This window comes from Vidua chalybeata, chromosome 16 (assembly GCF_026979565.1).
Source record: "Vidua chalybeata isolate OUT-0048 chromosome 16, bVidCha1 merged haplotype, whole genome shotgun sequence".
NCBI lineage: Eukaryota > Metazoa > Chordata > Aves > Passeriformes > Viduidae > Vidua > Vidua chalybeata.
The window spans coordinates 16,462,922-16,487,906 of NC_071545.1; the positions used below are offsets into that span (position 1 = coordinate 16,462,922).

Genomic DNA, 24,985 nt, shown 5'->3' on the forward strand with positions numbered 1-24,985 from the left:
CAGCAGTCAGTAACAGCTGAGGGTTCTCACCAGGTCTGCAGAAGTGGTACACAGCCACTGGCTGCCCCCCCAGAGCCAGCACCTGTGGCCACAAAGCCTGTTCTTTCCTTGTCTGTAGGAAGGAACCCTGATTAATTCAGTCAGTTTGTATTGATCCTCTTTTTGTTATCTTTATGAGAAATTAATTGGGAGGCATTTTTCCCTCTGTTTAAACTTGAGGAGATATTGTTCAAGGACTTGTGACACTTCTCTCTCTGGCAACTTTATTGAGTAATAGCCACAGACAGTGTAGGTGTGCACAGTCAGTCAGACCTTTTATACTATGTGTGTTCCCATAAAAATGATTTGGTTTAAAGCATTATTCTAGCATTGTTGTGATTGTACCAGAGGACCAAGCAGCCTAAAAACCAGATGCGAACTGAAGGCAGATCAGTAAGTGTGCCCGGATCCTCCCTGTCCTCCATGCCAAGCAGGCAGAAGCCTCCCCTCTGCAGCAGGTCATGGAGGAGAGCATGGAACCCATCAGGTAAACAGAGGGACTAAGAATTCAGATCACACTGGATAAGTGCCTTTAACTGATACACACACCTTTGGCACTAGCACCCCTGTCATCTAACTCCTGCAGGTATTTATTAATGAAACCTTCCTGATTGTTGATTCATTTGATTGTTAAAGCTTGTGGAACTTGTGCTGTTATTATTCATTGTTATTAATGTTCACAACTCAGCCTGTCTCTTTCCCATATGCTCCACAGAGGAAATCAAAGGCTGAAGCCAATTGTTGCAGTAAATGAGTGATGGAGATGCTGGAGGACAGAACAGAGCCTGTTGCTCTGGGACTGAGGCAGGTTTTGGAAAGGATGTTAATCTTCAAGCATAGGGACTGCAAAAGGAGTAGCTGTTTCAAGTGGGTTCTCTGGTATGTGCAGTGCTTGCTCAGTTAAGTCACCAGGGAGCATCACCCTAACAAAACTGTCTGTACACAGGAGCAGTGACCCAGGCCAGATTCTGATCCATGTGCAGAAACAGGTTTAGACAAGTTCAACACAACAACCCACACAGATGCTACAGGCCACATGCAAAGCCTTGCAGAAAACACATCTCCATGTGATGGCTGAGAATGTACTGAGGAAAAGCAGAGCTGGATAACCTCTGGAAGTTCTCTTCACTCCTCTGCAAGGCATAGGACAAGACCAGAAGGACATAGCTGGTGGAATCCCAGACCTCAGGAGAGCAAGACCCCAGTGTGCTGAGTCAGGATGAACAGCATGCTGCTTGTTTTAGCATGCTCCCTCTCCTCCCCTTCTGCAAGCCTCCTTCACCTTTTCACAGCCTCTTTGCTGCACAAATGTTTGCCCATTCTTGCATCGCATATAAACGCCGCAGGCCAGGATGGTCCTGCTCCTGCCTGTTTGGTAGTTGGAATGCTTCTAAATCTTCAGCAGTGTTGTTATACCATCTTTCCAGAACAATGTATTTATTCAAGTTATACAGCTGAGGGAGTCTACAGAGCCATCACATACCATATTCAAACCATTATTCATCTCAAACAGAGAATTCTGCAAAGCAAGAGGAAATAAAAGAGAGTTTAACACAGCTTTACTAAAATGGAATTTGCCAAAGACTCACAGAAAAATGGATTTAATTAGGGCTGTTAATGGGGAACAGTTTGTTCCTGTGATTTAAAACAGAAGTTAGATAGTGCCTGTAATTCCGACATTTCTAAATTATATATAGGCGGTTATTTCTCATTTCTACCTTAATTATAAAAATCCATCTTTATGAATCACAATTTTAAGGCAAATAAAGCAAAGGCAGTAAAAATGATGTTTTAGTTAATAAAACTTTTAAAAACTCACCAATGAAGCAAAAGATTTCAGCATGGATAAAACAGACTTAAAACAGCAAATCATATTTGCAGGCAGTCCTCTGGATACTACTTGAGAACAGCAAAACAAGGTTAATTGTTTTACTTAGGAATAGGTGTGTAAAGGAAGGTGTGTTCTGTTACAAGAAATAAAAACAGGTGTTGATTTTAGGGAGTAATGGGAATGTCCTCCATTTAATTTCATAGCTAGGTCTATCTAAGTTGCAGGCATTAATGGGCCTGACATGCTCCAGATAATAATCCCAAATTCTAGAATTCTCTGCTACCCATTCTGACTACTGTAAAATTTTCTGAATTGCCTGCAAATTATTAGTCCCAATTAAAGGGGATACAATTATAGAACTGTGATCCTCTTCTGCAGCCTTTGGTTTTATTTAAAACTAACAAATTTTGGTTTTGTGAAATTTCTTCTGTTCGCTGTCTCTGACCACATGACCTAAGTAAATGAGTCCCAGCATTGCAAAGCACTGAATAATTTAATTACAAATAGCCCAGACAACTGATAAGTAAGCTGGACCTAGCTGCTGTCACTGCTGCTGATTCTTCACCAACCACACTGCATTTTAATATTACACCTTGGATCAGAACAGAATCAATGAGCGAAGTTCAAATGTGGCACATTTCCTATTTCTCTGACAGCTTATTTCATGGATCACAGGGACCAAAGTACAGCTGCTTATTCAACAGAGGAAAGAATGAATCAATTTTCATTCTTTAACATACTGTGTGACCTAGTCTCTTATGCTCTATCCTTTACAATGGCTTCAGTCTCTTCAAGACCTTCAGATTTGTCAGTAGAGAAAATTTAAAATAATGACAAAATGCCCTGCCCTAGGTCTGCTTCCAACTGACTGACTGCCCTGCTGGTAATAAGTCCAAATGGAAGCGATTAGGTCACTCAGGTTGAATTAAACAGACAAATTATAGTCCTAGATCATTAAAAATGAACCAATCTTCTGGAAGATTTCTGTGATTTCACTCCAAGCTCCCCACAAAAGGCACTTAATGCCATAAAGCTTTTGATCCTCATGTGCTCCAGTTTCTTCCCCTACTTCAAACATGAAGGACTAACATGACAGGATGGCAGCCAGGCAGCAGCTTCTGACCTGCATATTGTGCAGGTGGCTCCTGTGTCTGCCCCGCACAGCAGCACTGAGGCCAGCTCAGGGCACCAAGGCCAGCAGGCAGACAGACACAGAGGTGCAGGGCTCCCTCCCAAACCACTGTCCCAAAGACCCTGCCACACTAAGGGGATACCAGAGCTCTACTGCTCTGCTTACCCCACCAGACTCCCTGGAGATAGCAGATAATGTCACAGTTCTTTAGGCATTGCCAGTTGGGCAGAATTAACACAATGAAATGCATAATTTTTCAATTTCAGTAGAATTTTTTTTTTAATTTAGAAATAGCCCTAGGTATTGTGGTTTAAAATACCTTCTGTGTAGCCTGTGTTTGTCTATTTTTACTGTTAACCCCAGTTCATTGGTGACACTTGCACAGTTCCTGTCATTGATAACTTCGTATCAGCCTGTGCTTTTTACTGTAATCAGTTTTCAGATAAGGAAGTTATATTCCCAAAAGGAGAACAGAGCACAAGGGCAAGTGCTGTGGTCACCGTCGGCAGCCAGGGGCACCACAGGCACCATGCTGGCACCCCAGAGTCAAGGCAGGAGGGTCCCCTGCAGTGCCGAGGGCAGTGGGCAGCAGCCTGGCACCAAAACAGAGGGGCAGCTGAAGTGCCACACAGATGGTGGACCTGACAGCATGGCCCAAAGTAGAAACTCTGAAAGTGACAAACTAAGACACTTCTACTGGCAAAGAGGATTTCTGGATCTCCTTTTTCAAACTCTTCTCCTGCCTCATTCTACTTTATGACTGACCTCATGAGGTTTGCCTGGCCTTAAGACATAAAAGTAATAAATCCAGCCTTACCAGGATATTACCCAGATGAAACACACATATCACAGACAGCTTTTATTTGCTTCTCTCTCTGCATATCCAATAGTTCAAATCTAGGGCTCTCAAAGCAGCAGATTTGACAAATATCAGTACTTCAGGACACATGGGTAGACAAATTGCTTTTTCCAGCTCATAAGATGAATCTGGGACAAGCATGGGTCACTAAATGGTCACAGCAAATGTTCTAGTCCAGACCTGTGTTTAAGCAGGCCATGAGATGTAGCAGAGATTGCTGGTTTGCTTTGTTTTCCCCCGAGAGATTAATTTTCCTTTTTTATTTTTCTGCCTTTTGTGAAGGAAGACCAAAGACCCATCACAGCTCAGGATGGCTCAGCAGTAGTAGCCATTCTACTTGCTGCTAGTGTAGAAGCAAAACAGCTCAGCTTGTGAGACCTGCTGGGTGTATCAAAAATAGATTAGAAATTGTTGTAAAATAGTTGATAATTGTTAAGCATGTACTGTTAGTTTGGTTATTGTAAAAGGGGTTAAAAGTGTAGTTATAAGAAATACGGTACTGAACATACCGTATTACACCTAAGTAAAGTGCACCACTCCCCCAGCAAAACGAGCCGGCCTGGACAGAACTGTAATGGGCCAATCAAGTGCTTTAAACCTTCATGCAAATGAAGGATCCAAACAGAAACCAATCCAAAGGAATAAAAAACAGGATAAAAAAGGGGGCATCTGACCCAGTGAATTTGTACTGCTCTACCTGAAACATCGGGGACATCGCTGCTCAAGAAAGAAAGACCCAGCACCAGAGCTGCAGCATCCTCAACAGGAACTCTGCTCGACCCGCGGGTCCCCTTGCTTTAGGCCTTATTATAATAAATGCTGAAATCACTTTTAGTACCGGGAGTGTGGTCCCATTTTTAACACTACCATAGAGGTTATGCTCAGCGTGCCTGTCACCAACACCCATTTGTCCCCTGGCTAACAGAGACAAATGCCCACTATGCTCTGCTGAAGTAATGTTCACAACAGAGTTCTAACAAAACCTTTTCCCTTCATACAGTACAAATTAACAGTCTGCAGCATTTGAAAAATGGCCCTAATCCCTGTCCACATGGGGAGTTTGTTCCCAGTGCAAAGTGCCGGATTATGACAACAATATATACTTCAAGTGGGTGAAAATGAATGAGTAACAACACCCTGACAGTGCTGAGTGCTTAGGAGCTGGGTAAAACTGACACTGCAAGATGAATATGGCACGGAGATGTTACTACGCATAGCTGGTCAGGAGAATTCAGACTTACTTGCCATTACAGATGGGTTAATTCTAAAAGCAGCATTTGATTCTGAGCCATAGTTGCTCTCTGAGGAAATAGGGAAGGGTCAATCACATTTTTCACACACTGAATTGCAGATGATAGTCCCATTTATGAAAAAAGCATTGGGTAATCCTAGAAACAAAGGATGCAAATTTGCCTGTTGCCTCTGTGTCCCAAGAGCAGTCTGACTCCCCTGCCCACCCCTGGAGGATCCAGCCAAATAGAAGTGGACAACTCGCCTACAACTGCAATCAGGAAGGCAGGACTGTCCCCAGCTGGAGGGATCACCATCACACACCAAATATTCATTAGCCCATTTTCATAGCATAAGCATCACAAGGTGCCAGGGAAATTATTTGCTATCAGGATGACAGAGGAAAGCCAGTGTGACCCTGGGATCACATGTGCTCTTTACCAGGAATCCTGTGGAGCCCAGATGTACTCAGGATTTCAACAGGCTTCAGCGACACTCCTGCTAGTTCTGAGCAGTGGTCGAACACAGACACTGCTCCACAAGGACTCTGATCATGATCTGAAGAACTCCTCACCTTGTCTGCCACAGGCTTTTCAGAAGCATCTGCTAATGGCTGTGGCCAAAGAGAAGCCCTAAGTCAGCCAGCCTCCTATGCCTCAAGGAGCTTTCTCTCAGATTGGTTCCATGGTGGTGCTGAGGGTCCTTCCATGGCTTGTCACTGCCAGTAGCCAACAGCAGCACTCCCCAAGCAACAGAGGATCCCCAGCAAGGGGAGGCCCTGTGTCTCAGATACCTCTGACCATCCCCCTGCAGCGCTCGTCCCCTACACCTGCAGCATCAGGTAGGCTACATCATCAAAGAAGGCTTGTCCTGCAGCAGCAGGCAAGGGTCACTCATTCCCCAAGACTTGACACAGCTGCACCTTGTTCCCACTTCAGTTTAAACGCAATCAAGGGCAGATCTTCCCTGTCCTCAGAAGATACCGAGCATGTCCCTTGCACCTCTACCTCTTTCCAGGAGTAGAGATTTCATATGACAATAACCTTGCAGTACAGTATCCTGGTGAAATCATGATTGCAGTGATATCAGGATGGTCCCTGAGCCTCTTACCCCAGACACCCCTGTCCCCAGGAGAAGCTGGTTCCTGTAATTACAAAGTGGAGTCATATTAGAGGGAAACTAATCAGCTTGCTGTATGCCAACAAATTAAATATTAATCTAACTATTGTGAAAACAAAAATATTCTACTTCAGATATTTTCTGGCACAAGTGTCAAAATCAGAGTGGAACTAAGACTTTATTCATTTTCCATTATCAACTTAGATAAAAACACTCAGAAAAATGGGCAATGATGTGCAGAAACCACTCAGCACAGATAATTACAGAGTAAGTTTAGGCAGCTAATCACTTCTAGAATATGCTTCAGATCAAGATAACTGACTGGCTTGTTTCCTTGCCTTGTTAAATCAGGCAGATTCTCAGCTTTGCCTAATGGGCATGGAGCTCCCAGAGTCAGCATCTTTAACTAACAACAGGGCTGTCTGACAGGCATGCTTATCCAAGCAGTCAGCAGCAGGACTGGGAGATGGTGTCCCCACATCAGGAGAGCAAGACACAGCAGAGGTAACAGTGGCAGCTAGGGCAGGCAGTGGGCAGGGACAGTGGGAGAAAGGCAGGGTACAGCAGGGCTTCTGTGGCAGCGGATAGACAGAGAGCCACAAGCAAGGACATGTTGAAGAAGGATAAGCAGCTGCAGTGGCAACAGTGGGACAGGAAGACCAACTGAGGGAAGATGTAGCCTTGCATGGGGCCACTCTCTACAGGATACCAGCTCTGGCCTTCATGGCACTCACAATGAAGGCTCCTGGGGCTGCCCAGGAGCTCCTGCACAGCACTCACACCCACTCTGCCCACTGCCACCAGCAACAGTCAGAGGAAGGAACTCTACTGAGACCAACGGATTCTCCTTTGGGGGAATCACTCTGGGCAAGAGGCAATTTTCCACAGCTCTTCCTCTGGCATGTCAGGCCCAACCTTCCCAGGACTGTAAGTCCACGAGCTTTACGCTGCAGTTTCAACAAAGGCCTGAGTGCTGCCGGCAGCCACAACAGCGAGCAGGAAGGCGGGCTCCAGCTGGCTGTGGGACAGGTGCCATGGATGCCATCGGTGCACCAGGGACAGCGAAAGGGGCACCCACATGAGCTAGAACACACTAAACTGCAGTCTGCATAGTCTGTACTCGCCAGCACCTCACTACTGCATTTACATTATTCAGAATGGAAAAAACTCCCCTTTATACTTCAAGTCAGTAACCCTTATGTTCTCAATTTACATGGGAGTTTTCCTTCAAACTAAGGCAGGAATTATTTTTACAACAGCATTCACAGATATTCTCTCTTCTCCTTAATTATTAACTTTGCTGTAGTAAAAAAAAAGGTGTTTAGGAATTCCATCAATATCAACAAATCTTTTGCATTAAAGTACTGAACTAAAGATCTTCTAATGAAGAAGCAGCATTCACTTTTGCTTTATTTAAAGGAATGAAAGGATAGCAATAGTTCTATGGATGCTCTTGTGCAGCTTCTTCAATTTGAAAGCCTGCCAGACATTATACCTGACTTACTATCTGCTTTATTATACCAATCCTAAAAGATAGGAGTGGAGTGAAATAAATTGGGAGTTTAAAGCGCCCACAGGCCCTTCATCAAGACACAGACCTTCAGAGGTGGCAACAGTTCTGTTAGTTAACATGGTGCTCAGTATACTGCTTTGAAATGACAATGTCTCTTCCTGTCAAGAACTGCGCACCAGCTGAACCCTTCAGTGATGTCACAGAATGCTGCTTGGCAGGTTCTGCTCTGCGCTACAACTGCTTTGGAGACAAATGAAGACATTCCATATTTACTTCCCTTAGCACATTCTGTGTCCATCCTTTCTTTGGTCATAATGCTGAGCCTGTATTTTGTGGAATGCTGAGCTGCACGATTTCTCATCCTTAAGATCGCCATCAGATAGAATGCTATGGGGAAGTGACAGCCATGGATTTTTCAGAGTGGTCCTCAAGATTTGCCTCACCACTGAAAATGCATCTCTCTAGAGATACACAAACTAAAGCAGTAGCTGTTCCTGGGGATTACGTATCCCAAAGCACCTCTCCCAGCTATTTATAAATTACATTGCTAAACAGGGGTTGCCAGAGTTTCTTCTTCCACCAGTGTTTTTTAATTCTGATTCAGTCTGACCCTGAAAAACAGTAGCTTCCCTGAAAAAGGCATAGTCTGTTCTGTTTTCTAAGTAATCAGCAATCTTTTGTCCATCTTGATTTAAGAAAGCCACAATCTTTGGATGTATTCTGCTTAGGATCACAAGGGCTTGCACATGATACTGACAGAAGACAATGAATTATTCCAGCTGAGCCTAAAAACAACTCGAGCTTTTGTCAATATAAACCAAAAATGACCATGCTCTCATTCTGGAAGAAACTGTGGTATTAGAAAGTATAGGTTTGACAAGACAAGCTAAAACCTACACTCTTCAGATTCCAGTAGGTCTATGCCATATTAATTATTTATCAACATGTTTTCTTAAAGTAGTGTCTCTGTGCCTTTAATTTTCAATTCCCTTAACACTAGGAGGATCTCTGCTGGCAACACATAAATTATTAACAGAGTTAAAACAATATTTGCTTTGCCCCAAAAATATTTCTGAATGCTGTCCTCATACCAGTTAGGTTTTTCTGAAACTTTAATGAGGGTCTCTTAATTTCCTCCAGACTCATGGCTGAGGCACAGGCTTTGCTGGGCCTTTGATTTGGCTGTGGGAGCACATGTGGCACCACATCCTCACACTGTTCATCCCACTGGCGCTGGGGGAGTGATCAAGCAAAACAGCTGTGATGAGGCAGGAACAACAGCAGCATGTCTGTAATTGGGAATTTCAGTTACTGAGTTCAGAGGTTCTGTTTTTCTAGTGACTGTTCTGCATTTTTTTATCTCAGCAGCTGCCCCTAGGCTCAGCAGAGAGAGCCCATGCTCACTCTGCTTGGAATACTTTTCTCCTAACAAAGAAAAATATAGTGCGGTTCCTTTAATATACAAGAGAGCCATTTCGATTCAGCAAAACGATACTTGAAACATCATGGGTTTGAGAATTTTATGCAATCTCAGCCACTTCTCTCTCTGCCAGGGAGCATATAAAAAATTAAAACCCCAAATATTGCTTCTGGCTCTTCTAGGCCCTAATTACAAATACATTTTCAAAAGGAGGAGTCAACTTAAGCCTAATATTGTGCGAAATCTCATACTTTCAATACAGTCTTCACTTGATGTGGATTGGTAATTGGAGCTGTGGAATCAATTTTTCCCACACTTGAAACACTCAAATGAGTATGAAATGTGTTGTATTTGTTCCATGCACGTTTACAGTTCTGTACTTTGCTTAGAGCAGAATGATCATTCTGATGTATTTTTTATAACAGAGCAACATTTCCTCAGAATTTGATGTTCCATGTACAGAGCTATTATAACCAAATGCCATTTAGGTGCATGATCCATGGCTAATCTCCAAAGCTTTGATGCATGCAATAATTATTACTATTGATGTCATTGCACCATATTTAAAATATGAACATCTCATTATAAGTCTACAGCTAACAGAAAAGAAAGGCAACCAGTCCACACCAAGACGGGAAATTCCCTGTTGGTAAACATCTGAAAGCATGTAAGATGACATTCCACAGGCTCCAGTGAGGCACTGACTGTGAGTGCAAGGGTTCTGAGAGCAGAAGGGTGATAAAATGCGTGTGCTGGCCTCTGCGCTGAGAACAGCTCTGGAAAATTGAGAACTGGGGTCTCCAGATGACTTATTCTGACAATCTGTTTTTGAAGTTTGACCCTGAACTCAGGCACATGGCATGTTTCAGCAGCTCCTGCACCTAGGCCTCTGACTAATTTTATCTGTGCCCTGTGTCACTGGCGCTCTGAAGACCAATATTCATTCAAACGACGGTTTCCAGACCTGACTAAGCAGAACACCTGGAAGTGCCTCAGAGCTCTCTTCTGCCTTTTTATGAAATCTGGGTCTGAATAGATTGTTAATTGGGACATTGTCATGAATATTTTCAATGAGGGCTGAAAATGTTTGTGCCTGTATTAACACTTTCAACTTGCTAAAATGTACCTTACAAGTCTCTAATTACACTGAAACAAACTGCATTAATGTATTTAGTTAATGGTCCATTTATGCTACTGGCAACTGTTTCTGGAAAGTCAAATTAACAACTCTGAACATCTGACTAATAGGAAAAACATTATATTTTGTACATGAATTTTAATGGTTAATAAACTTTCAAGCTTCTGTATCAGAATGAAATCAGTATTTCCTTTAATTGCCTTAGCATAATGCTGTAACTGTGGAAAAACTTACTAGAAAATAATGACAGAAAATAGACCAATGTCTTCAGCCTAAATAGTCACATGAGTCTGAATGCACTGGAAATAGTCTATATTGCCTGGAGCATATAGGACAAGATTAGTTTGCTTCTGAAAGGTGTAAGGCTGATGCTGCTAAGCTCAGCCCGTGCCCAGGGATACCTGGGATCATCCTGCAGCACAGTCTGGGTTACACAGCAGCTGACACTAAGCTAATGCTGTCACCCTGCCAATCCTTACAGACAGAGGTGTGCCACCAACTAAACTGTGGCTCCTACAAGCCAAGCTGAGCACAGGGACCAGCATGTCCAGCCAGGGTCTGCCCTTGTGCTGTTGTGCAGTGAGACCACCTTTCCACACTTCCATAATAGGTGCTAATTATAGCTGCCTCTGCCTTGCTCAGGCTCCACTGGTTCGTCTGACATGTTACATCTGAGTAGAAATTTCACTGACTTTATTACCTATGGACAGTGTTTTACATGGCAAGATCAAGAGACAGAACACAGAGTGATGAGCCAAAAAAGAGAATAAGAACAAAAGGCCAGCAAGGGTAGATGCAAGGATTGGGGTCTGAGGACATGTGAAAGTGTCAGCAGTTAATTAAGAGAAGTGCTTTGGAGGCACAAGGCAATTGGACAAAGACACTCACCGTCCACTGCCTGGATACCTCATTGTGCCTCCCAGCCTTACTCTACCATTACGACCAGAGCTGTGGCTTTTATTGCCTCTGTCTCTTCAGAATTGCATGTGGTTGCCCTGCTCACATGGTCCTGCCCTGCCCTGATGGCTGCAGAACCCCTTCTCCCTGGGTCCCCAGGCACCCAGACAGCTGCTGGAAATTCAGCAACTGAGCCAGGCTATGCAAACAGGCTGCCAAAATTGCCCCCAAAGACATTGGATGTACTTGACTATCTGGAAGAAAACATCAATCCATGCAGAGAAGTGAAACCAGAACTCTATCCAGGTCCTGACCAGGGAAAACCTCTTTCTGGCAGACAGTAATTCCTTTGTTTGCCTCCAAAGGCAGAGCTCTGCACAGGTCCTGGAGACCTTACTGGGCACCCTAGTCCTCCTAGTATCCATCATCCCCTCCTCAACTGCTTTTAAGACAATTGCTGCACATGCCCTTCCTTTTCAGTAATCTAACAAACTAGAAAGATTGTCATTGTCACAGCTGGTCCAGCTGTGCTGTACTGTCATCTCATCCCAGGGCACAAACCAGGGAGACACAAATGTAATTTATTCCTGGATGAATACTGTCTAATGTCCATGCCTGACAAACTCACAGCTGAGAAGACAGACATGACAAGAGCTTGCTTTACAGATCACTTTATCAGTTAATAACTTTATCAGGTTTATTTAATAGGTTTCTGGTGGCAAAATTATTGAACTTTCCAGTTCCATCTTGCAGGTAGTACTGCTGCTTCTTTCATTCAACATTGAGAAAAAATAGCAAGTTTGACTTGCACCCTAGCAAAAGCTCAAATTGCTCTTCTTACCAGAGTGCAGAGCACAAAAAAAGTGAGTGCAGGGAACCAGATTCACAGCTGGTGTAATCATACTAGCCCCACTCTTGTCTGTGGGGTGGCTCACTGTGGAGCTATCCTGGCACCATAAAAAGGGGCCTTGGCAGAGCTCGTGTATTTCTATTTCACTTCTGAAACAAATGAACTGAATGCAACATCTTGATCTTTAGCTGGTGACAAAACACCTAATATGCTTCAGCAAGATGACACAGAGCTCCCAGATGTCATTATCACTTGTCAGGGCACTTCATTTTATTTCTTCAACAGAGATCCTTTGTAAAACTGCATTGTGAAGCCAAGTTAATCCAAGAAACCAAGTTAATCTAGAACTGAACCAGGCATTTCATTCTGCAATACAGCTATACAGATCAGAAAGCACTAGGAAAGAGGTTAAGCAAGTGCAGAATCTCTCTGAAAGAGCAATATCAAGCACCTGTCAAACCCAAGTGCCTGTCCAGAACACCGTGAGGTCATAATTCTTCTGCTGGGAACAACCACCTCACAGAAGCCCTCCCTGGCTGCCAGGCCACTTCCCAGACTGACATTTGCCTATTGGTGAGACAACTACAAAGTCTAATCACCGTTTTAAAATGATATTACTTAAGCATTATATACAGCAAGTTCAGAATGCAGGAGATCAGTAAGCAAGCCTAGTCTGCAGTCCCTTCATTGTGGACCTGGCCAAGAAACCCTCAAAGCTGTATGTAAGGATGACACAGTCGCCTGAGCAAATCTGCAGAAGAACCTCTGGGATATTTAAGAATTCAGGTGACAATAAAGCACAGAACAATCTTACTTTAATGTCAATTGCCAGCTATCCTTCATCATTCAGGCTGTTTAAAATAAAACAGAAGCACCAATGGGGTGCATTTTCCATAAAAATATGTTCATGTATCTAAATTTGGTTGTGGTGGTTTGACCCTGCTGGAGGCCAGGTGCCCACCAAAGCTGCTTGATCACTCCCCTCCACAAGTAGACAGGAGACAGAAATTGTAACAAAAGGCTTGTATATTTATATGTGGGCAAGGAGAGGTCATTCACCCATTAATGTCACAGGCAAAAAAGACTTGGCTTGAAGAAATTTATTACCAATCAAAATCAGAGCAAAATAATGTGAAGCAAAAAAAAAAGAAAATCCCCAAAATACCTTCACTCCACCATTCCCTCCTTCCTGGCCTTAACTTTATTCCCAATTCTCCACCTGCTTCCCTCAGCAGTGCAGTGATACAGGGAATGGGGGTTACTGTTAGTTCACCCTAACTAGTTTCTGCCATTGCTTCCTTCCTCTGATCCAGCGGCAGTCTCTCCCAGGGAGACAGTCCTCCACAGACTTCTCAGTGTGAATTCTTGGGCTGCAGCTCTTCATGAACTGCTCCAGCATGGGTCCCTTTCCAAGGGGTCAGCCCTTTAGGCACAGTCTGTTCCAGCCAGGGTACCGGCAGGGTCACAAGTCCTGCCAGCAAACCTGTTTCAACATTGGTTCCCCTCTCCACAGGACCTTGCTCCAGCACACGTTTCCCATGGTGTCACAGCCTTCTTTGAGCATCTACCTGCTCTGGTGTGGTCTCCTCCAGGGGCTGCAGGTGGATTTCTGCTCCCCCACTGACCTCCACAGGTTGCAGGGCACAGCTGCCTCACCATGATTTTCACCACAATTTTCACCACATGCTGCAAGGAAATGTCTGCTCTGCCACTTGGAGCACTCAGACTCCTGCAATGACATGGGCATTTGCAGAGATGTTCCTCTCGTACACACTCACTCCTCTCTTCTCTGCCTGCAATTACTTATGAGTAATAATTTTTTTTCTTTCTTAAATATGTTATCCCAGAAGTCTTAGTGCAATCACTGCTGGGCTCAGACTTGGCCAGTGGCCTGCAGCCAGCTGGCATTGACTCTGTTGGACTTGTGGGAAACTTCTGGCAGCTTCTCACAGAAGTCCCTGTTACCATCCCCTGCTACTAAAACCTGGCCACTCAAACCCAAAACAATGGTGTATATCCCATTCTCTGGCATAACACTGGTAACACATTAACCCTATCTCTGTGTCTTTGACCTTTCCAGTGTCAGCCTTGGCTTTTTAGTTCCCTATTTAAACTTAACCTCTACAGGAAGCGGGATGAACAAGGCTTGTTCAGTATCTGTGGCACTTTGCCACTTAGTAGCTGCCCAAGTCTCACTGTGCAAAGAACACGGCAAGAACAAGACCCACTAAGAGGAAAGCATTACAGGAACCCATAATGAAAATTCAGTGTTGAAAATGCTCTGAATTTATTTTCACTTTTTCAGGCTTACATTGGAAATAATTACTGTTATTACTAAGCATTTGACTTAATTTTAAAAATGAATATAAAACTGAGAATAATGGTGATATTGTGTTACCTTCCCCAAGGGGGGCATCAAAGGTAGAAACTTGTGTCTTTAACTCACAAATCTACAAATGAGATGTAGGTACCTACACAGCTTCTGAAGTCTGAAATGGGTCTCTAGAAAAGATGCAGGTATCCCTCAAAAAGAAAGGGGAGGAGAAAAAATTGGGCAGCTATTGCGGCACTTGTCACTCTGTCAACAAATCAATGAATGAGCTCAATATCAACCATGAGAGCTTCAAATGATGCATCATTTTGTCATCCTCAACAAGTTACTAGGTTGTTTCCCTGCCTTTAATTTCTGTTGCAGAGAAATATAAACTTCTTCTGAACAATTTGACAATACAGTGGCAGAATAGGCTCTGCATAAATTCACCATATATCCTTTTCTCCTGCTAACCTACAGAGATGGTGGAAAATCTATGGAGAAGTGACTGCATCCTAGACAGCAACAACTACAGCCAGTGCACAGCAAAGTCACAGACAAAATGAACAAGGATGGAATGCCATGCATGGAAAATTGCAACTACCTTTTCTTACTATCTGAGGTTTCTCATTTCGCTGCTCAATCAGTTACAGATGCAGTGACTACTAGCTCTGTTGGACCACAGCTTGCTGTAGCCAAAGGCCGTACACATAAACACTGTGTGAAACAGTCTATAGCAACAGAAGTTTATATCCCACTGGACTTATTTCTTCTGAATACCAGAGCAGAAAACAGCAGCTGATTCCTACAGAGCAGAAAGGTAGAGCGTATGATAGAACAGCAGTCAGACCTTTATCACATTACTGCATCTGTGGTGCTTGTAAAACTGTCCCTGCATCATGCCTCCAGACAGATTTCTCCTCCTTTTTCCCAAAGAGGCCCAAAAACATATCAGGGCTAGGTTCACAACAGCTCTCCCCAAGAAGGCAAAGAATGAGACACCAGCACCCTTTTTGTCTACTCAGCGCTCTCTCCCTTCCAGTCTGGGATCTTTTTGACTAACTAACTATTCAGAAGAATTGAGAAATTCAGCTATAAGGAGCAGTCCCAGATTCTTGCAGCAAAGTGCCAGAGTTGCTTATCATCTGGATACACAGAAGAAATACCCGTACAGTATATAAATCACCTGTCATCATCCTCTCTGGAAAACTCATTATTATAATAGTCTAATAATTGTGATATCCAGTGGCATTATTCCTGCTAACATTAATCCTTACCAGTACATGTAGCATTAATGTACATGTCACAAGTATTTCCACATGAGTTTGCAGAGGCTTCTTGTGTGCTTAAGACCATTCTGGTTTCTGCTTCAAGGAAAAAGCTGTTCATTCATCACCTGTAAGACAGTCAGATTTCAACCTAAGGAATCCCTTCCTTAGGTCTCCCAGTGTCTTCCTCTTAGTGAAAAACATACATCATATCCCACCACCTTGCAAGTTCCTTGGTATAGGTGATCTGTGTTTTCATATTGTTATTTTGTACACATACCACAGAGCTGAGGCCTGTCCACAACACTGGAGTCACAAAGTCCTTCCAATACGCAGGGTCAGTCTTTCAAAGGGAGGGAGGCACTGGGGTTTCACGTACCTGCTTTTCTGTGTCTGCACTATTCCCTGGGGAGCAGTGTGGGACCAGCCTGCAGGCAGGTCCCCCAGTACCAGACACTGGTGTCACTCCGCAGCAGGCAGCACAACCACTACGAAGAGGCAATTTCTCCTGTAAGAATAGGAGTGGGGATCACTCTGCTCAGCCCAGGCATCTCATCACAGAGCCAAGAGTTTTACTACCAATTCCTTCAGTGCTGTTTTACGTTTCACTAGCTCTGCCTTAAACATGGCTGGAATGTAAAGCAGAATTCCAGGTGAGGAGCATCAGCTAACCCATGCTGCCCTCCTCAGGAGCTGAGCACAGCCTGCACAGGGAATGATGGGCTGCTTTGCATAAACAGGCACACCAAGAATTTCATTCTAGTAAAAGCGAAAGAGCTTCTCAAAAGGAAGGGCCTTGTCTACAGCACTAAACATGCTTGTCTTCAGCTGAAGCTCAAGAAGTGAGAATAAGTCTTTCTTTGGGACAAACATACACTCAGGAAATGCAAAGGGAGACAAATGAGCAGGTGCTGCATTAGTGGCAGCAGCAACACCCACTGCATACACCTGGTGGAGCAAACAGCTGGATGGAGATTAAAGATAGTAAAACCCATACTCCCTGCTTCACATCCTTATGCATACAAATGGGGATTTCTCCGTAGCACATGCCATCACACCCACACCACAGTGAGCTCCGCTGCTCAATCACAGTCACAGACTCAAAACACTGGCACCGTCCTATTGCAACAGATAACTTTATAGCTCAGAAAGCAAAACATCCAGAGACAAAGCAATTGGTCCACCCACTAACAGGAATATGTTTCCCAGAACCAAAAGGGGCTTGTCCAGTCATGAGCTCCAAAAGGGGAAAAGGGGCAAGTATCACACAACAGGGAGATAGCAACCAAAATAAAAACATCAATGAATCACCTGAAGTCGAACAAGGAGGATTTTAGCATTACATCAGTATGGGGAAAAACAGAAAGTAATTGAGAGAACTCCAGCTAGTTATGTTTCATTGAAGAGCTAGAATTCAGCATAAGGTTGTGTTTGAAAGATGCAACTCCATCTGGGAAGGTCATGGTCTGGCATGTGCCACAAAGGGCTGCCAGGAATGGTATCACAGTAAAGGGCCTTTAGCTTCTTCCCATGGCACGAGAAGAAAAAGCTAGAGCAATCATATCCAAAGCAGCTATCTGGAGGCAAGCTGTGGCACATGTCAGAGATTATGTTTATAGTCCAACGATGTTTAATTCTTTTGCTCTCATCACCCAGGGTCATCTTTGCATTTTGTTTTTATCACCAAAGTCTATTCTCATTCCAGTCCCACAGAGGCTGATGAACAATGTTACTTTATTTTTCATTTCAGAGGATCATTACTTATGTTGAACCCATTTGTCCCTAACAGAGATGTAAGATGTAGTTCCCTAGGAATTCAGAGGTTATTTAAAGTTCTTTTCCAATTATCCAATTTGCCTGTTATTTATTTAGGGAGTTATTTCCACAGGAACCTTGCAGCTGAGAGGCACCTTGACTTGTTACCAGCACTGGCCCTAAAACTGGCCAGAAGTTGGGGCAGGCAAACAGGTGGCAACGTTATAGATTAAAGCAGTAATTACAACAGAGAATCCAATGTTAAAGAAAGCAAAAGCAGCAAAGTCAAGGGAGGAAAAGGAAACATAAACCAGGAAAAATAAAATGGTGCTTAGGGTAATCAGAGCGCAGGAACTAGAGTGTGCTCCTGAGCAAGCACTTCCCAGACAGACACCATTCAGACACCATTCACTTCAGAGTACCTCTCCTTATGCACGCTGTGATCACGCATGTGGCTGCTAGTCAGGCTGGCATATCACCTCTCCAGAGCTGTGGTGGCAGGACAGCTCCCGAACCACTGTTCAGCAGAAGGGCCTGCCTGCCTGCCTGCAGAGTGTGGGGCTGGTCCCTCCTAGGAGCAGACCTGCAGCCCTGACTCTGCTCTGCTGCAGACATACTGCACAGCCTTGGGCAAGCCTCTTCACCTTTCCCTGTCAGAAGCACTGGGTGACAATGACACTTCTCACACACACAGGAAAGTGATACATTTGTGACTGCCTGGACCTGCACTGAGCCTGTCTGATAGGAGAAGAGACTGAACAAAGCCCTGTCACCCAGCATTCCCAGGCACCCTCCCATGCAGCTCTCAGCAGACATGCAGTGAGAAAAGGAAAGAGACTCAGGCAGGTACCAGGGGCTGAGCAGCCTTGTTTGCATGGAACTTCTCAGGAATAAAACTCCTTGTGATTAAAGCCTAGCCAGGCTCCTCTGCACAGCACCATGGTGCCAACCCAAAATTCTGTGGCACTTGCTTGGCAGCACCAAGAAAACCTGCATTCTCCTTAACTATATGGGCTTCTGAATGAGCATTAAGGAGGTAAGCCCATGCCCCAAACACAAGGCAGATGCTAATTACTCCCGCTACTGTTAGTTTCCTCTGGTCTCACTCTGATCATTTAATGGGAAGAAGATTTTGTAATAATCAAATGTTGGAAAAAGCAGAACCCCCACTCCAGCAGAGGATACACATTATTTACCCATAAAAAAAGGGTTATTACCATGTGAATTGTGATTAATTAATTTCACAGGAGTTATTTCTGTGGCATGTAAATGGACAGCTTCCTGCAGAGGAAAATCTGGGGAGCTGGCTCCATCCTGACAGTAACACAGACAATGCAGCAAGAGGCAGCCCTGAACTCACCCACAGGACTTTTGTGCTATACAGTAAACAACCAAGTGTGCAAAGCAGTGGGAATGGCGGAGACCGGAGTGAGTGTCTGCTTAATCCAATACCAATTTCCATCTATACACAACCTCCCGTCTCAGTTTCTCTACTCTAGCAGGCTGCTAGCCCCTTCCATAGGCATATAAATGCATGTTCTTCAATCACCGTCCACTGCACAGGAGTCTCCATAAACATTCCCAGGGCCTCAAGTGACCATCTCACAGAGAACTCTGAATGGATCCTAGATGCTGACTGAACCTCTTCTTCCCCTTTCTTCCTTCACCCCAATCAATCACCAAAACATCACTGGATCAGGGCCTTGCCTGCCCATCTGTGACATCCATGCAACACAGCACTTGTCTCCCAACTTTAGACCTGACTTCCATTGCTGGCAATACAACTTCCACTGCAAGAATTAAACACACCACAGCTTAGGTCTGCAGTTATCTCTGATGAGCCAGAGGAAAATTTTAGAGGTAAATAAAGCAACAGTAAAAAATACTGGCTTAAGTGTAAATCTGCATCATACATAGCTTCTTCCCTGGAATGCCTCAAGTTGAGGATAACATAGACATGTAAATGTAGCCACATGGCTTCAAATCTGAAGTCCATTCAACTCAATATCCTGCTTCTGGCAACAGAAGAAATATGTCTAGCAAAGAATGTAAGAAATAGAAAAGCACATAGCAGCATGTTCCCAATCTCCAGTGATGCACATACAATTTGAAAAATTCCAAAGAGAGAATGTGGTGGGACTTTGGTGATTAATATTCACAGGTGTATTTCAATTCCACAATTTTTGCTTTAATTTTTGAAACTTTTAGCACCTACAACATCCTGACACAAGGAGTTCCACAAGGTGTTCCATAGTGTGAAGAAGCACCTCCCTTTTGATTTTTTCTTCAAGTTTGACTCATGTATTTTCATGTCCTTCCCTCCACCTCCAGGCCCTTCATCAACAGAGACAGTGAACAGTCATTCCTTCCTCATCCTTCCTATTCCACATGATTTTATACACATATATTCCATTTAATTGTCTCTTTTCCAAGGCAGAGCTCTCCTCATAAAGAAACCATTCCAGATCTTTTATTATCTTTGTCTGTCTTGGCTACCATTTTCTAGTTCAGTTCTTTGCTTTCTGAAATGGGGGAACAGCACTGCACAGAGTATTCAAGGTGCACAACACTGAGAATTTAGGTAAGGACACAGTCCTGTTACGTGTTTTGTTGCTTCTCTAAGAACTCCTAATATGTTATTCACTCTCATGACTCAGTGCTATGCCAGCTTTTCCATGTAAGTATTTATTACTATCCCAGGTCTCATTCATCACTTAACAATCACCACTGTACTTTTGACTGTCTACACAAAATTAGGATTATTCTTCCTTCTGCTCATCACTTCCTAGTTTCTCTACACTGGATTACATCACGTCAGTCACTCATAGCACAGGACAGCTGGGAGAGGTGCCCCACTCCTCTATGGACATAGCAAGACGGTCAGGGGTGGTGAGGCAAGGTGAGCACTCAAATCCCACTTACATTATGATGTTGCTTCTCTGAGGGTGCAGAAAAGCTCCCTGGTTCCAGAGTGCCAGCCTAAAGCTCTGCCATTGGCCATAGGCTCCTCATACATGTCCCCTTATGCCTCCTGACATCCCTACCACAGGGACTCCTAAAACTAGCTTCAAGCCCAGGGGTTCAGTTCCACACTAAGAACAGCCACACTAGTGCAGCCGACAGGAAAGTGAAACAGCATGTGTGACTTGGGAGCTATTTGTCACAGAGTTTTTTTAGTTTCTCATAGTGAAGAAAACAGCAGAACACAGAATTCAAAATTTTAAATTCTATATAGTGACAAACTAGCAAGTGCATTTAACTACCAAAATACAATTCACAGCCAGTAATGGATACTGTAAAGTGTAAGCTGGTACTTGGATTATCAAAGGCAGAGTCTATCAATTTTTGGTTTTGTATTAAAGTTGCTTTTTCCATCTGTTGAAATTGGCTCTTTGTGATTTTACAGGGCATTACACTTCATGTGTCTCATTTGCTGCACCCAAAGGAATTTCATTCTGCTACATTAAGAAATACCTTGGTACGCTGGCTAAGCTTCTAACTTTCCAGAACACACTGTCTCATGTCTGTCTCCATCCCAGCAGTTCCTTCCTTTAAGTGTCTCATTTATACACAAACATACATGTACAAGATATAGTGTAATTCACATGTCATATTGGCTTTGTCACAATGAGGATTCTGTCTCTGTTCCTTTGTGACCTCTGTGATCACTACCCCAGCTTCTGGCACATGTGTCCAGAAGGGACATGCCTGATCTCTGAAGCACACTTGGATTTGTAGCTTTTGTTTTGCTCTGCACTACACACAGGTGGAGAAGTGGGAAACTACACTGAAACTCCTTTTGCTGGGAATGTCCCACAAATGCACACTGCAAACACAGACAGTTGTGCCTTCGTTCTTGTGAGAATCTCATTTTTTCATTTTACAGCAATGTACGTTCCAGCAGGGTGTTCCCATGTCAAGGCATAGCTACCTCTTAGCAGAGGATCACCCCAGTCGTAATCACAAATACCATCTACTACAAGTGCCATCGCAAAACTCACTTTCAGATGCATATTCTATTCTTTCTTAAAAGCCATGGCAACCAAACATCTGTAATTATGCCTCAATAGTAAGCCTGGTCTCCCATTCATCCAAAGTTCACAATGCCGCCTTCTCCCTGCATACTTGTCCTTTCTGTTACTGTCATTATACTGCATCAGTTCAGATCTTGCTGTCATTAGATACGTATTCTGAAGGATCTTGCTACAAATTTAGGGAAGGTTTAGTATGTTAATGAATCTAAGCTTCCTACTGGGTTTTCCCACCTGCACTGTTACTTCACAGAGCTGTTAATGGGAACTGATGGTAGCTAGGCAGGTGACTTGAACTTGCTCTGAAACACACACTGGCAAAAATACCTGCTCTAGGCGGACCTGCTTTAGCAGTGGGTTGGACTAAATGATCTGCAGAGGCCCCTTCCAAGCCCAGCCATTCTGGGATTCTGTGAAAAGGAGAGACAGCTTAAGTCCTGCACCTACTGCCTTTTTGGAGCAGTAATGTTGTCCACAGCTCTCAAACACAAGCTTTGTGTAAAGTATGGCTGGGTGACTCGTTGGGAAATATAGTCTATTTCCACAGTGATGTGTATTACATTCCTTTAAAAATAATGATGGAGAGAATCTCCAGGGCAGAGGAAGCTGCACAGCATTTTCATAGATTATTACAACATGAATAGATGCTTCTTCCCTTATTCTCACTGCAGTGATCCAGAAAATTCTCTTCCCCAAAAGCTCCGGCCTGTCTGAACTGGAGTGTTACTCACAAATAAATGGAGGATGTTCCTTCTCAGAACATGCATGAAAAGACACCCATTTCTATTAATTCTCCTTACCATGCTTTCTAGAGTACAGTGGGAGCATGGCCTGACCTTACAGGATACCAAGATCTCCCATCCTGGCCAGACTCACTGTATGCTTTGTGAGGAGCTTTGCTATCATGAGCATCAGGCAAGGTGGGTACACAGCTGCTCAAGAAAAATCAACCTCAAAATTCCACACAATATCTTGGAATGGGTCAGGAGGAGGCAGCAGAGCAGCTTATCTACCATCTGCCCACATAGGAAATATCAAAACCTGTCTCCAGTCCAAGGAAAGCACAGCCAAGAGCCCTTGACTGCTGCTGGGCAAACATGGAGCCACAACACAGTGAAACTTCTGATTTTCTGACACAATTCAAGCAGGGACACCAAGCTACACAGAACAGACAGATGCTGGGCATTGCAGACAAAACTGAGACCTATGAACCTGATGGGTTTCTTTCCTGCATTTTCTAACAGCCTCCAATATTACTATAGTGACGCACAAAACCAGAGAATATAATTGCTGTAGTGATTACTTACAGCCATTACATTAAGCTTTAAAATGGTCCTTTCAAATTGAACAATGTTTTTTTCAAAGTCAACAGCTGGTTCACAGCTTGAAAGCACCAGTTAAAATAAATTAAATTAAAAGTGTAATAAAATCACAGACTAAATTTAATTTTTGAAGCACATGCAAACTCCAACAAAGACTTTAAAATATCTTTCAAAAGCATCCACAGAAACAAAAGGCAAAACAACCAACAATTGTGGTGTGCAACAACTGTGCTCATTAATAAGAATATGATTTAGGAACAGAGATAAATTGTATACTTAGAGCACAAAACAAATTCATGCAGTATTTATAGCTCTAGTCCAGGGGATGAATCAAACACAAGTTTCAAATGAGATTTTTTTAAATCTTGGGAGGAAGGCAAAAATGTTTATATATATGTATAAATATTCTTCCTCTTAAGGTACGTAAATGTTTATAAAGTGTGGCTAATGAAAATTACATGCCCCAGCCCTTAGCACAAAAAGGGAATCTGATGTGCACTCAAGATCAGTACAATGGCAGGAGCCTGCATCAGTTCTTGAAATGCACTAGTGGAATGACAGGTAAGCCTTACATTTCCAGAGTGTACAACATCACCTAAATGCCAAGAGACTTTCCTCCGGCCTGGCCCTCTGTTTGCCATTGGGAGAACATTGTTCACAATTCCAGTGGCCTCTGCCTCACTAGCAATGAAGTGCCAAAGCTACACATCCATTCAGATAAAACAGAAAAATATAAAGGACCTGTGCCGTCACTTCCTTCCACACTCCTGTCAGGAAATCTTTCTACCTGCAGCAGTGTTCCAAACAGGCTGACTACAAGCCAGCTGTCTCTGTGCCTCAGACCTTCAGGCTGCCAATCAGCTGTTCAGCAGTTGACATCCTATAGCACTTGAATAAGAAAATGATAGAAGAATCAGGAATACATATTCTACCTTCTTCATCACAACACGGTTTTCTGCCTCACGAGAAAGGCTGTTTCTCATTAACACTCATTAGCAATAAGAAATATCCCAATTCAGTTTTCTTTGCACCTGAAGCTATAGTGATTGTTTTAAAGGTTTGTTCTTGTGGTAGTGCATCTGCTCCACTCCTTCTTGGGCCACAGTATGATCCAAGAAATGCTGGCTAGGCTTTGGCCTTGACAAACAGCACCTGTGCCAAGCTCCTCTTGAGCTTAGCAGAAACAATGTCTGTTCCCAGGAAGTGGTGCTGTCTAATGAGCTCCTGTTTGTAACAAACAGCCTTGGAAACTTATTTTTCTTGCCCGAATAACAACCTGAGTGGAACAACATTTTTGTTATCGAAATGTCAAAGGAAGTTACCAACGTGAATTGCAGCCAGGATGAAAAATTACTGTGACTGAAGCCACTCTCTTGCAACCCTATAAACAATGGTCCTGAATGAGACCCTTTGAACTCTCCTGGACTGCAGCAGGCTGCAACCAGTGACCTCCTTTTGAGTGGGGCCCCTCAGAGCCAGTGAATTCTCGTTTGCTATATTCAGACAATCACTGTTGAATGACAAGATAGATCCTGGGCTGATGCCTCCACTCCGTGAGGCTCAACCCTTTGCCTGTTGAGAAGATGCAAAGGCATCCAGTGTGAATCCTTCACTGAATTCGAGGGGGATTTTTCACAGGTATATACCTTGTACATGGTGTTTAGGTCTCTGTACGTGCAAATGTGAATATGCTATATAAAATGTACTATAAATGTTGCTCTCAAATTCTTAAGTTTAGATATGTAAGTAAATTAGGCCTGGTAGTTACTGTTGCCCTATATAAATGTTAAATTAAAGTTTTGTTAAATTGTTCAACTTGAGCTGTCAATTAAGTGTTGTTAAATTTAAGAGCTGTTAAACCTTTGGGCCTAAACCATTGGTCACACCCCGGCTCAGTTTAGCAGAGAGGTCCATTCTGAACCTTGTGGCTCAGCAGAAGAGTCTTCCTTATTCCTTTTTATCCTTATCATTTTCTACCCTTACCCTTTTTCCCCCTCCACCCCCCAGCTTTCACACAGATAATTCTGGAGTTGATTCTGGGTTTAGATTGATTTTAGACTTTTGTTTTCTTTTTCTAGTTCTTAAACCAAGTAGTAGTAACCTTGTGAACAAACTTTTTCATGCTTCCGCTTTTATATTAAACATGCTTTTTCTGATACCTTTGCTGGCGATTCTTTAAGCAACCTTAAAGCACTCATTCATGACAGCTGTAAAGATGTTATGTTTTCTTTAATGTTGAAGGAGCTGTCTGAACGTATTTGCAAATATGA

General features: G+C 43.4%; 1 long non-coding RNA gene across 4 annotated transcripts; it reads right to left on the minus strand.

Annotated features, from left to right (window-relative positions):
- Nucleotides 1-292: 292 nt before the first annotated feature.
- LOC128796062 (uncharacterized) lies at nt 293-20,924 on the minus strand. 4 transcript variants are annotated; one of them, XR_008433710.1, is made up of 8 exons: nt 20,837-20,924; nt 15,987-16,115; nt 15,617-15,735; nt 6,202-6,235; nt 5,103-5,162; nt 3,820-4,242; nt 1,859-1,935; nt 293-1,558 (listed from the first exon to the last, which is right to left on the minus strand). It is a non-coding gene; the product is annotated as an uncharacterized LOC128796062 (long non-coding RNA). The 4 variants fall into 4 exon arrangements; XR_008433711.1 differs by having other exon boundaries at nt 15,987-16,095; nt 20,837-20,894; XR_008433712.1 differs by lacking the exon at nt 5,103-5,162 and having other exon boundaries at nt 3,820-4,239.
- Nucleotides 20,925-24,985: the final 4,061 nt, after the last annotated feature.